General features: G+C 50.0%; 1 long non-coding RNA gene across 2 annotated transcripts in view; it reads right to left on the bottom strand.

Annotated features, from left to right (window-relative positions):
- The window catches only part of LOC148510651 (uncharacterized), a 108,489-nt gene that overhangs the window by 80,334 nt on the left and 15,713 nt on the right, over positions 1-12,442 (bottom strand). For both annotated transcript variants that reach the window (XR_015869382.1, XR_015869383.1), the window contains exon 2: positions 5,085-5,216. This is a non-coding gene — a long non-coding RNA (uncharacterized LOC148510651). The remainder of the gene's footprint in view (positions 1-5,084; positions 5,217-12,442) is intronic.

Below are 12,442 nucleotides of genomic sequence, written 5' to 3'. Positions count from 1 at the left end.
TCTTTCAAACCACATATCCAGAACCTTTTGCAGTCCAGTCATTTCCATCTCAAAAATATTTCCAAGATCAGACCCTAACTCACCCAAGATGCTACTAAAACCCTCATACACTCACTGGTCATCTCCAGATTGGCCTACTGTAACCTCCTCCTATCTGGCCTCCCCAAATCCCATCTCTCTCCTTTCCAGTCTGTCCTTAATGCTGCTGCATGGCTTATCTTCATCTCCAAACGCTCTACATCTGCCTCCCCTTCTTCTACAAGCCCTCCACTGGCTCCCCTTCTCTTTCAGAACCCAATTTAAGGTTCTCACGCTCGCTTACAAAGCCCTCACCCAATCTTCTCCCATTTACATCTCTGATCTCATCTCCCTTCACTCTCCCATTCGCTCTCTTCGTTCAACTAATGCACGCCGCCTTTTATGCCAACTGATTACTTCCTCCCACTCCCACCTCCAAGATTTTGCCCGCACTGCTCCCCACCTTTGGAACTTTCACCAACTCCCCATCAGACTCTCCACCTATTTGTAATCCTTCAAACAGGCTCTCAAGACCCACTACTTCATCGTAGCCTTCCAGCTATCATCCTTACTCGCTGCTACATGCTCCTTCCTCCCCGTCTACCCCATCTGTGCCAAACCTGTTTGTCTGCCCCTTCATTTTAGAATGTAAGCTCTTACGAGCAGAGCCTCTACCCTCTTGTACTTCTCCCTACTTTAATTTAATCTACTTCTTACTCACCACTAGGGCACCTAACACTTGGTTGCTTATGCTCTGTTGCTTATCTGGGTGTTATGGTTGCTAATGAATCAATGTACAGTATATTATCCATGTCCTGGTCTTGTATTGTATTGCTCTGTAAGTCACAGGTCAACAATTTGTTTATGTACTTTGTAAGGCGCTGCGGAACACTTGTGGCGCCATATAAATAAATGATAATAATATTAATAATAACCGTGGCTCTGGGCCTGAGACGCAATGGCAATTTTTACGCAGATGGAACGATTGTTAGCCATTGCACATGTGGATAAGCTGCACTGTGCATGCGCTGCAATCGCATTGCGATTATGGACGCACAGAGGAAGGTAGTCAGAGATCAGGGGTGGTATTAGGGGAGGTGGTCAGCAAAACGCAGGCGTCTCTGTCCGTTTGAACGCTGTTTCATGGGCGTGCATAAATTAGCCACTGCAATTGCATACACAGCATAAGACCTCTGTGCGTGTCAGGAAAGCTGCAGCGTTTGCAGATGGTCAGACTTGCTGCAAAAAAAGATGGCTGCTCGATGCGTATCGATGTTACTGATATTTACGCAGGTGAGCGACGTTGTACGCAGATGAGAGGGCAGCAGTGGGCGTCCCGATGCTCGAGTGATCTTTGGAGCCATTACCATATTTTCGCATCTGCATTCCGTACAAAGTCGGAGTTGCAATCGCATTAGCGTCCATCTCTGAATCAGGCCCTGGTGTAAAGTGGCTTAGACATATGTCCAAAAGAAAAAAAAATTGCTGAACTGTGCCCGACATTGGCAATGCGAAGGACTCGACAGCCCCTTAGATTGACAGTGCTGTCTGTATATATTACATTTTACCTGTGGAGTCTTTCTCAGTATGTATTTTGCTATATTTAAAACATACAAAAGAATTGTGCTGAGCTATTCTAACCAACAGGGTTAAAACAAACTTCCTGCCAATCAACCAGTACTTGACCACTGCTGGAGAGGGGTTAAGCAAACCCCAAAAAATCAGTATACAATCAGCACTGTGTGCACCTCTGAGATCCCAGCTTTAGCTTTTCCTCTGAATAAATGTTTTTATAGAAAGGGCTTGAGGAATTGTCATTACTTATTATTTGAAGTACCAATAAAGGTACATGTATCTGCTTTACATTATGCAAGTCTATAAGCTGCACTCATTATTTTTATCTTTTACAGTTTTATTCCTCCAAATTTAATATGTGTTAACAATTTTTACTTGTATTCCTCATTTAATAAGATGATAAATTGCAAATAGTTTTTTTTTTTTCTTTTTAACCACTTGCCTGGCACGGTCGCATCAGATGAGACCACACCAGACTGGGCTTTTCCTGACATAGTCACATCTGATGCGACCAGTCAGATATGCCCACTAGGTGGCTACGGGAAGCTAATCTTCCCACAGCCGCCTATGTCAAAGGGACTTTCTGGTTCCTCTGCTTCCTCAGATTCCCCTCCAGTGTGTCCCGATTACTGCTGGCCACAGTGATCGGGCACCCAGCGGGACCCCCTCTCAAGCAGCAGCTGCGGTTCCTGATGGCCACGGCCGCTGCGAACTTTCCCCTGGCATGGCTGCCCTGCTGTCTTCCTGGCCCGGGCAGCCAGCGGGATCACCACCTCCTTCTCCCCCTGAGTGGCTGTGAGCCGCACCTGCTGCTCTGTCACCGGCTGCTCCCACCCCTTCATTCCCCAGCACGGCTGTAGGATGAGCAGAAGCAGCAGCCAACTCTGTCCCCGGCAGCTCCCACCCCTTCCTTCCCTGGCTGTAATATGACAGCTACAGAAGCAGCAGCCGGCTGCACCCTTGCCCTCTCCTCCCCCGACCAGCCGGGGATGGAGGGTTAGATTAGGGCTCCTGGGAGGGGACTTAGGGTCAGGCATCCCCCCGGGAGGGTTAGGGTTCGGCTAGGGGAAGGGGGGGTTAGGGTTAGGCATCCCCGGGCGGTAAATCATACTGAGCCCATTGATGAGACCTGACCAAAGGTGCCGAGTCTAACTAGCTGAGAGGTGTTCACCAGTGACCCCTCCAAGCGGGATATGGGTATTTAAGCTGCACCCAACAAGCAGGTCACGGGCCTTTGGTCAGGTATCCGATACAAGTGGGAAATGGAAGAACGTAACACTGAGGAGGCCCAAGAGAATATACTTCAGTGTGAAGCACTAGTGAGAACCCTGTACCCTGCTGGTACTGTATTGGCACGATGGAGTAACTTACCAGAATAGTATACTGGAGGGTAATGGATAAGGCCCACTGCGGACCTAGACGCACCACTGGCACAGGAGAATGACACTTGAGCAGTACTCGGGTGGTGTACTGAGTACCCTAGTTGAGAACCCAGACGCACCGCTGGCACAGGAGAATGACACTTGTGTTGTACTCGGGTGGTGTAATGAGTACATGAGCTGAGAACCCAGATGCACCGCTGGCACAGGAGAGTGACACTTGTGTTGTATCAGGTGGCGTACTGAGTACACTGGTTGAGAACCCAGACGCACCGCTGGCACAGGAGAGTGACACTTCAGCAGTACTCAGGTGGTGTACTGAGTACACAGGCTGAGAACCCAGACGCACCGCTGGCACAGGAGAGTGACACTTGTGTTGTAATCGGGTGGTGTACTGAGTACACGGGCTGAGAACCCAGATGCTTGTGTTGTAGTCGGGTGGTGTACTGAGTACACGGGCTGAGAACCCAGATGCACCGCTGGCACAGGAGAGTGACACTTGTGTTGTATCAGGTGGCGTACTGAGTACACTGGTTGAGAACCCAGACGCACCGCTGGCACAGGAGAGTGACACTTCAGCAGTACTCAGGTGGTGTACTGAGTACACAGGCTGAGAACCCAGATGCACCGCTGGCACAGGAGAGTGACACTTGTGTTGTAATCGGGTGGTGTACTGAGTACACGGGCTGAGAACCCAGATGCTTGTGTTGTAGTCGGGTGGTGTACTGAGTACACGGGCTGAGAACCCAGATGCACCGCTGGCACAGGAGAGTGACACTTGTGTTGTATCAGGTGGCGTACTGAGTACACTGGTTGAGAACCCAGACGCACCGCTGGCACAGGAGAGTGACACTTCAGCAGTACTCGGGTGTTGTGCTGAGTACACGGGCTGAGAACCCAGATGCACCACTGGCACAGGAGAATCACTTTGAAGAGTAGAGACCGAAGACCAGAGATGACTCGTGAGAGAAAAGGAGCAAGGAACCTGGAACAAAGTAACGGCAAGCATACACCAGTAGTAACGACGTTGTACAGGTAACTTCCTGCTGTCCGGAGCCCAGTTATATACCCTAAGGTAGCAGTCCATTGGAGGACAGCGTCAGTTGACAGCAACCATGCTACCATTGGGTAAAGGATCAGTCAGGTGATAATGACTGTCATGGCTGTCACTGGGCAGCACATGGAAGTCCAAGTGATCCTAAGGTATAATCCTCAGCGCATCACTTGCCGCTGCACCAGACGTCTGACCACTTGATAAGTCAGGGGAAGTCGGCGCTGAGGTTAGTAACGGCCGATCCTAGGCCGTAAACTGACAATGTGTGTCAGTGGCGGATCTAGACTTTACTTGTAGGGGGGGAGGGAGAGGGAGAGGGAGAGAGAGGGAGAGAGAGGGAGAGGGTAAAAAAAACCACACAACTGCAATACACCACACTCACCAGGCTCTGATGCCTCATGGGCAGTTCTATCTTCCTGCTCCTCGCCAGCCTCTTTGGTGGACCGAGCAAGGCAGTGACGGAGGACAGGACAGACTCTAGGAGGCAGGACACTGGGAGCAGCGCAGAAGTCAGGTGGAACGAACAGCCCGCGCCTATTGGATGAGAGACACTGCCGGCTGCGATTGGTTGGTGAATACTGCCGACGGTGATTGGCTGCTGTGTGTGCGCAGCAGCAGTCACCGCCGGCAGCATCTCCCCAACCAATCACCGGTGATTGGCTGTTCTGCGGTGCGCACACAGCGAGTCCTGTAATATCTGCCAGAGTCTCTAGTGCTGCGCCGTGGCAACCTGCGCACCTGCACTGTAGATGACAGGCAGCTGCCCGGCTGAGCCTGTGAATTTGGGCTTTGTGTACAGGGGGCGATCGCCCTGATCGCCCCCTCTGGATCCACCACTGGTGTGTGTGTATAAATATATGCACATTTCGTTGTGCAGGCACTCCCAAAGTGGTCTTAATGATTGCCGTGGTGCGCACTTTTTGGGGTAAACAACAAAGCAGGCAGGTGTCACTCTCCGGACTTAATAACTCAGAGACAAAAGCTGGTCAAGCAGTCAACGTTTCGAGTTTATTATAAACTCGTCATCAGGACATACAAGTGAAATACCAAATTCTTACCTTATATGAATCAAGCCACCCCCCGGCATCTGACGCTCGTCAGCTCTGTGTCCGGCTTCCGCAACTGCCAATGACGTCAGGAAAAGGGAGTCGTCACATCACCACGGCAACCAGACGCCTGCACCCGTGAAACTATAAGAACATATACAAAGTGTCTAAAAGCAGGTTCTGGTCTTGTAGTTATAGTAACCATCTCTAATAAAGTTATGCAAAGGTATAATTGTACTGATATATACATGATTTCAATTGCAGCTAGTGTGACAATGAAAGCTAGTAAAATATACATAGATGGCTTATAGACAATAGGATAATTACCATAATTTATTTAGCATAGTATACCGGCAGCATATAGATACTGTGTATACATATTATATTCCCTATGCGTCATATTGAACAAGAAAAAACATCTATTATTTATGCAGCTCACAGTGACTATTCGTTGCCGCACAAGTGCATGCTTATCGTAGCATAGTAGACAGATATTATAAATATTATAACAAGTTAGTGTAAAAAAATATATTGCTGGTTCTTATAAAAATGTGTCTGGCTACCGGTTGTTCTGAAGATTTGCCACTAAGTGCCATTCTCAAGGCAGATCTTTGTAGAGCCATCCGCTCCTTACATGAGCACATGGGTCCTCATTCAGACCCAGTCGCAAGCGCTGAGCGCTCGCAACCAGGTCGATGTTTAGGCCCTGTGCACGCACAGCGGCCGCACTGCGCAGGCACAAGCCCCGGAGCGAGAGAGAAACTCTCTCGCTCCGGAGCTCACTACAAAAGGGCCGGCTGTCGATGTTGATCAACAGCTCGGCCCGTTTTGTAGGCGTGGCAGGGGGTGGTTTCACAAATGGAGGTGTTCCTTAAGGAACGCCTTCCATTTTGTGGGCGGCTGCACTGACATCAGCAGTGATGTCAGTGGGAAGCTTCCTGCTCGATCAGAGCAGGAAGCTCCCTGGGGCTTGCGGTTTGCGGGACCCAACCTTAGGGTCTCGTCACAAGCACCGATGGTCGCAATGGTCTTGACCATCGCGACCATCAACCTGGTCGGTCGCTAAAGATGTGGGTGGTAACCCACAGCTTAGCTAGCGACCAGGAGGCCGCACTTAAACATACAAGCGGCCGCCCTCATTCAGAACTTGCGAGCGCCTCTGAATGAGGGCCTTGGTCTTACCTACCTACCTTATTTGATCAGATAAGTGACATATGAACTAGAGCATGTGACTGCATATCTGATAGAATATCTGCACTCAGTATGAGGATGTGTAAAGAATTTGCCCGTAATCATATAACTGCAAGTAAAGCAGCCCGTACGTTCATAACACCCTCCACCTTTCTTTTGTATATTAGAGGTTAAGGCCACAAGTTCAGTTATGTCTGGTTTAACAATAAAATCTCTAAGGTTTCTACCCCTTTTGAGACAAGAGCGAATCTTCGATTGTGTAAAACATCGGAGATCCTTACCCTGCTGGATAAATGTCCACAATGGTCTGGATACCCCATTGAAAATGTAATTGGAGGTATTGTATCTCCATACCCAGGGTCTGATTCAGCTTGGGAATAGAGGACCTCATTCAGAGTCTCTCGCTAGATGCAATCGCTCACCCCCAGCGTATGCAAATTTGTCAAAGTGACGCCACAGTAAGCGATCGCTCGCCAAGGCATTAGCGCGCCCACCATGTCTTACAATCGGAAGCGATCGCAGTGCTTGTGGTTGCCTTACCCTACCGCAAGCACTGCGAGGACTTCAGTGTAAAAAACAGGCATGTGACGTACTATGACGCTGCGTAATTATGCACACCTCTAAAACGGCGTTGAAACACTCAGGCATGCCTGCGTTCGCACCTCCACTCCCCCGTTATTAGTGTCCAGCCCCTGTTACCACCCAGAAACGGCCTCTCCTGTCACTCATTTCACTGGGCTGTCTTTGCTGGGCGAGCGAGCGGCCTGCAATCGCACACGCAGAACGAAGCGTGCGCATGCGCGTACGCAAACCATACGGGATGCTTGCGAGCGCACAGCGCTAGCGAGAGACTCTGAATGAGGTCCACAGTGAGAAAGACCACGTAACTGTGAACCAGGAAAAACCATGTTGCAATGCAAAGGGTGCAAATACATACAATTTATTTTGCATGTAGGATAAATACTGGCTGCTTTTGCAAAACTGCACAGCTTTATTTTTACACTGCAATTTAGATGTCAAAACTCTCTGCACATTTTACATCTGCCCCACCTGCAGTGCAGCATGGTTTAACATGGCATAGCATGGTTTCTCCCATTTAACGTCAGGCTGGGATGAGCCGAGCACTCCGTCAGTAGCTGGGCTGCCTCCAGCCCTCTCCTGCACTGAATGGATGCCGCGCGCATAAGCGCGGCATCCGTTCTCTTCTCAGGAGTCCAGCACCACCGCACAGCTGCAGCTGTGGAGGTGCCCAACCTCCCGCCGGACACTTCGGCCTGCGGGTGGAACAACGGGGCAGTGCCTGAAAAACGGATCTGTCCCACTGAAATCTGGAATGGTTGGGAGGGGTGCACCCTCTGTTGGGGGTCAATTAACCTACCAGTATATTTTTGGAGTGTGGGACAAAAACCGGAGTACCTGTAGAAAACCCACGCAAGCACAGGGAGAATATACAAACTTCACACAGTTAGGGCCGTAGTGAGAATCAAATCCACCACCTCAGTACTGCGAGGCAGTAATGCTAACCATTACACCATCTGTGCTGCCCAGTGGCGTATGTATAATGGGTGCAGTGTGTGCGGGGCACACGGGTCCAGGGGGGCCCCGAACTGCACACCCTGCACCTATATTATTTTAAACTTACCTGTGCGTGGTCATGTTCTGTTACCAGGAGAATAGAGACTCCTATTCTAGGCTTTTATTTGTTGGTTATAGCTCGGTTTAATTCTACCATCCCTGCTTTGCTTATTGTTGTTGCAGATATTTCTGTCCAATCGCCCTCAGACTGTGAAGCTGGGTAATTATTACTCAGCATCAGAAAACCTGTTGAGTACAGGTGCGCTCCAAAGGTGCGTTAAAAAGTCCCATCATGCTATACTCCCTAAACTTATGATTGTGTCTTGACTTTTAAATCTATTTTAATAGTTACATTTGCTGACGATACCACTGTTGTTGGTTTGATTAATGGTGGGGATGAGTCTGCATATAGAGATGAGGTTACACTCTTATCCCAATATAGTGATGCAAACCATCTGATCCTCAATATTACTAAAAATAAAGAACTTATGATTGATTTTAGACATTCAAGGAAAACAGATCTGCAGCCTCTAATTGGTAGCGAGGTAGAGACGGTGAACACTTTTAAGTTCTCTGGTGGTCACATTGCTACGGATCTTTCATGGTCTACTAACATCTCTTTCTTGATAAAGAAGGTTCAGCAACGCCTATTTCTTGAGCACGTTGAGGGCTGTAGATGTGCAGAAAAAGTTCCTAGTGACTATAAGTACAAGTATTCACTAGGAACGTTTTCTGCAGATCTACAGCCTTCAACCTGCTCAAGAAATATTTATAAGTGCGCTTTTGAGAGTATTTTAACTAATTGGATCACAGCGTAGTGTACAAACTGCACCCTGTCAGATCGTAGGGCACTCCAAAGGGTGGGTACATGGGCCGTATTTGTTATAGGTCAGAGTTTACTTGGGATTGAAGATATGTGCACTAAAAGGAGTGCATACTGGTCTAAATAGGTTTTATCTGTGTGCAATAGCCACGTTGAACTCAAGATTAGTGCTCTGGTTTGTAGTTTGTATATCTTTGGGCCCAGGGGCTGGCTGGCAACTTTTAGCCTGGGGGGCAAATGCATGCAGGTGGCTCTGGCAGAGGAGTAGCGTGTAGCCAAGGTGCCCGGAGCACGTGCATGCTTAGGCCCCCCCCCCCTCAAATGTTCCAAGGAGGAGGCGGCTCCATATGGAATTAATGCAAAGTAAAAATAAAGATATGGGGCAGCCCCCTGTAGTGGTGCCCATATGCAGTGCCCCCTGTGCCCCAGGAGAGGACGCCCTTATGCAGGCCACCAGTAGTGCCCCTAGTAGTGATCCTCCTATGCAGTGCCCCTTGTGCACCCAGTAGTGGTACCCCCTATGCAGTGCCCCCAGTAGTAGTCCCCCCCTTGTAGCTTGTAGTGCCCCCAGTAGTAGTCCCCCCCCTTGTAGTTCCCCCAGTAGTAGCCTATCTTGTTGTGCCCCTAGTAGTGATCTACCCCTTGTAGTGCCCCCAGTAGTAGTCCCCCCAGTAGTGCTCTCCGCCTTATAGTGCCCCCAGTAGTAGTCCCCCCTTGTAATGCCCCCAGTAGTAACTCCCCCCTTGTTGTACCCCCAGTAGTAGTCCTCCCCCTCGTAATCCCTTGTAGTGCCCCCAGTAGTAATCCCCCCCTTGTTGTGCCCCCACCAGTAGACCTCCCCCTTGTAGTGCCCCCAGTAGTAACCCCCTTGCAGTACCCCCAGTAGTAACCCCCTTGTAGTGCCCCCCCCCAGTAGAGAGACATGTAATAAATAATAAAAAAAAACACTTACCTGAAACCCCGCTCCTGGTCCCGCCGCTGCTATCAGCTCCTCCGTCCATCCTCCTGGGCCGCTTTGCATGCATTATGGGAGAGACGCCATGACGTCTTGTCATCTCTCCCATTACCCACTGCGGGAGCCAGAAGATGGCTCTGGCAGTGGGAGCAGCAGCAGCCGATGAGAGTCTGACAGACTCTCATCAGCTGCTGAAACAAATACACAGCTGCCGGCGCTGGCGGCTGTGTGTTTGTAAATGTGTAGCGCTGACCGAACTCCGTCCGTTCAGCGCTACACGCACGGTGCAGCTGTGTCACAGTGACGCAGACTGCCCGCTGCCCGCATGGCGCTGCGGCCCGGGGGGCATATGGCACCCTGCCCCCGGCCCAGCCCGCCACTGTTTGGGCCTGATTCAGCACGGACTGCGATTTCGGCTGTGTAATCGCACGCAGTGAAGCTGCAAATATATGCTAATGTCTGCGACCGCTCACCGCTGCCTTCTCATATCTATAATACCACGCTGTGCTGCATAAACATCTGTAACTTGAAGCACATCGGCCCCTCATGCACAATTACACCAGCTCTGACCTGTCTCAGAATTAGCAAGTCTCATCGCACACAGTGGGACGCTCCATCGCTAGGGGTCTTGTAGCAGACGGGGCGAGCTGTCGATGTTGAGTGACAGCTCGCCCCGTTTGCTGGGCGGGCCAGGGGCGTGCCCGGCCAAACGGAGGCGTTCCAGTCGGAACGCTTGCCGTTTGGGGGCGGCCCCACTGACATCATTGATGATGTCAGTGAGGAACTTCCTGCTCAAACAGAGCAGGAAGTTCCCTGGGGTTTACGAGAGCCCAGACCCAACCGTAGGGTCTGGTCGTAAGCCCCGATGGTCGCGATGGTGATGACCTTCGCGACCATCACCCTGATCGCAAGCTAAGCTGTGGGTGGTAACCGACAGCCTAGCTTGCGACCTGGAGGCAGCACTTCAAGAGTGCTGCCCTCATTCAGAGTGAGCGATCGCTTCTTGCGATCGACTCTGAATGAGGGCCAGTGAGTACTCAGGCTGTGTAGGTAATCGAAGTGGCTAATCTATGCACGCCCATGCAATGGCTTTCCAACAGACAGGCACGCCTGCGTTTCTCCGACCATTCTCCCGCCACCACCCCCAAATGCTGACTACCTGTCATTCACTCTGCGATGGATTCCACAGTGCGTCCGTAATCGCAAGTGCGATCATCGGGTACGCGCAGTGAGGCGCATTTGCATGCGCAGTACGCAACAATTGGCTAATCTGCGTACGCAGCTGCAATTGCGATCCATGCTGAATAAGGCCCTTTGACTGGAACCTGGAGATAATCAAATATATATTTCACTTTCATTGCATTTCTTTAATGTTTTGCATTGTGACATCTAAATATTGATTGATTATCAGTGCGCACTTGCACTAGCCCTATCCTTAGTGCAAAACATCCTTCTGAAAACATTTGTAATTAAACATATACACAACTATTATCCTGCAACCCCATTCTTACACCCTCTCCCAACTTAGCATAAGTGCGAAAGCTACGTTACCATTCAGTTACACCCCTTCAGCTGAAAATAAAGATGCAACTGACTTGCGCATTACCCTGCATCACCCGTAATTGCGTGCTCTTGGCTGCAGAGCATGCGCAGTGCAAAAACACACAAGATGTATCAGCAAAACTAACCTGCATTAAATCCTGCATAGGCCCAAAATGTACATTTTCTCTTGAGTTGAGCAGAAGTCGAGAACTGAAAGCCCAAAATGGAGCTTTCATTGCAAATCCGCCACTTCCCACACATGTTAATAAAAAAAGCATATAGGGAGCATCCAGAGGTGATGGAAATGTACCATCGCCCCAAAACAATTTACTTGGGGGTCTAGTGATTGCATGTTATGCCCACCTATCGGTAAGCGTACTTGAAATGACTTGTGTAAGCTGGCCCAGGATTGCCCGTATACTGGTGATACCTGAATACCTGGGCCGTACTGTCAGATAGTTATGCTGAAAGCTCCTTTGCTCTATCCGGTGACCCATTAAGGGCCAAATGGGCCCGGGCTGAAAATAATCAAGGGTCTATTGTGAGAAGCAGAGGAGGTATGACCAGTGCTGTATGGGTGTGGCCAGTGCCATGTGGGTGTGTACACAGGGCCGGCGCAAGGTTTCTAGGCACCCTAGGCAAAACTTCAGCCTACTGCCCCCAATTACCGCCAATACACACTTCCCAGCCCCTCAGGTGAAAGTGCGTCTTATAAGTTCCACAGCCACCACCTGCATTAAGTACAAAAAAGACATCTCTTTCAGAGACATCCTTAATTTTGTGGTAGGCTGACTTAGTGGCTCCCCCTAGATCCTGTCGCCCTAGGCAGCTGCCTAATGGTAGAGTCGGCCCTGTGTGTACACCCCCTACACTATCAGCCCCAATGTCTCCCAAAATGCATTACAGTAGAAGCATTGTATCATTTTGTGAGGAAGATAGAAATACAATTTTAATACTCATGATTTATGGTTGACCGTGTGGCCAGCTGGGCGGCTGGTCATTATCATGCTGTCATGATGATGAACCTAATTTTATAAGGAGGACTGGAGATGTAGTCCCTTCCGCCCCATTATTTATCTGGCCCTTGCTGACACTCACACACAAGCTGACACACACTCTGGGCCTGATTCAGAGCTGGACGCTCTGACAGAGCGCTCGCTCTGAATCAGGGCCGGCCTTCTTGTTATTTTAGAGCGGCCTCCTGGCCGCTCGCATAGTTGTGGGTGACCACCCACAGCTAATGCGAGTGGCCAGGAAGATGGTCGCGATGGTCAAGACCATCGG

Source organism: Taudactylus pleione, unplaced genomic scaffold (genome assembly GCF_031769625.1).
Source record: "Taudactylus pleione unplaced genomic scaffold, aTauple2 ptg000314l, whole genome shotgun sequence".
Taxonomy (NCBI): Eukaryota; Metazoa; Chordata; class Amphibia; order Anura; family Myobatrachidae; genus Taudactylus; species Taudactylus pleione.
Note: the sequence above shows the minus strand (reverse complement) of the source record. Positions and strands in the feature narration are given on the sequence as shown.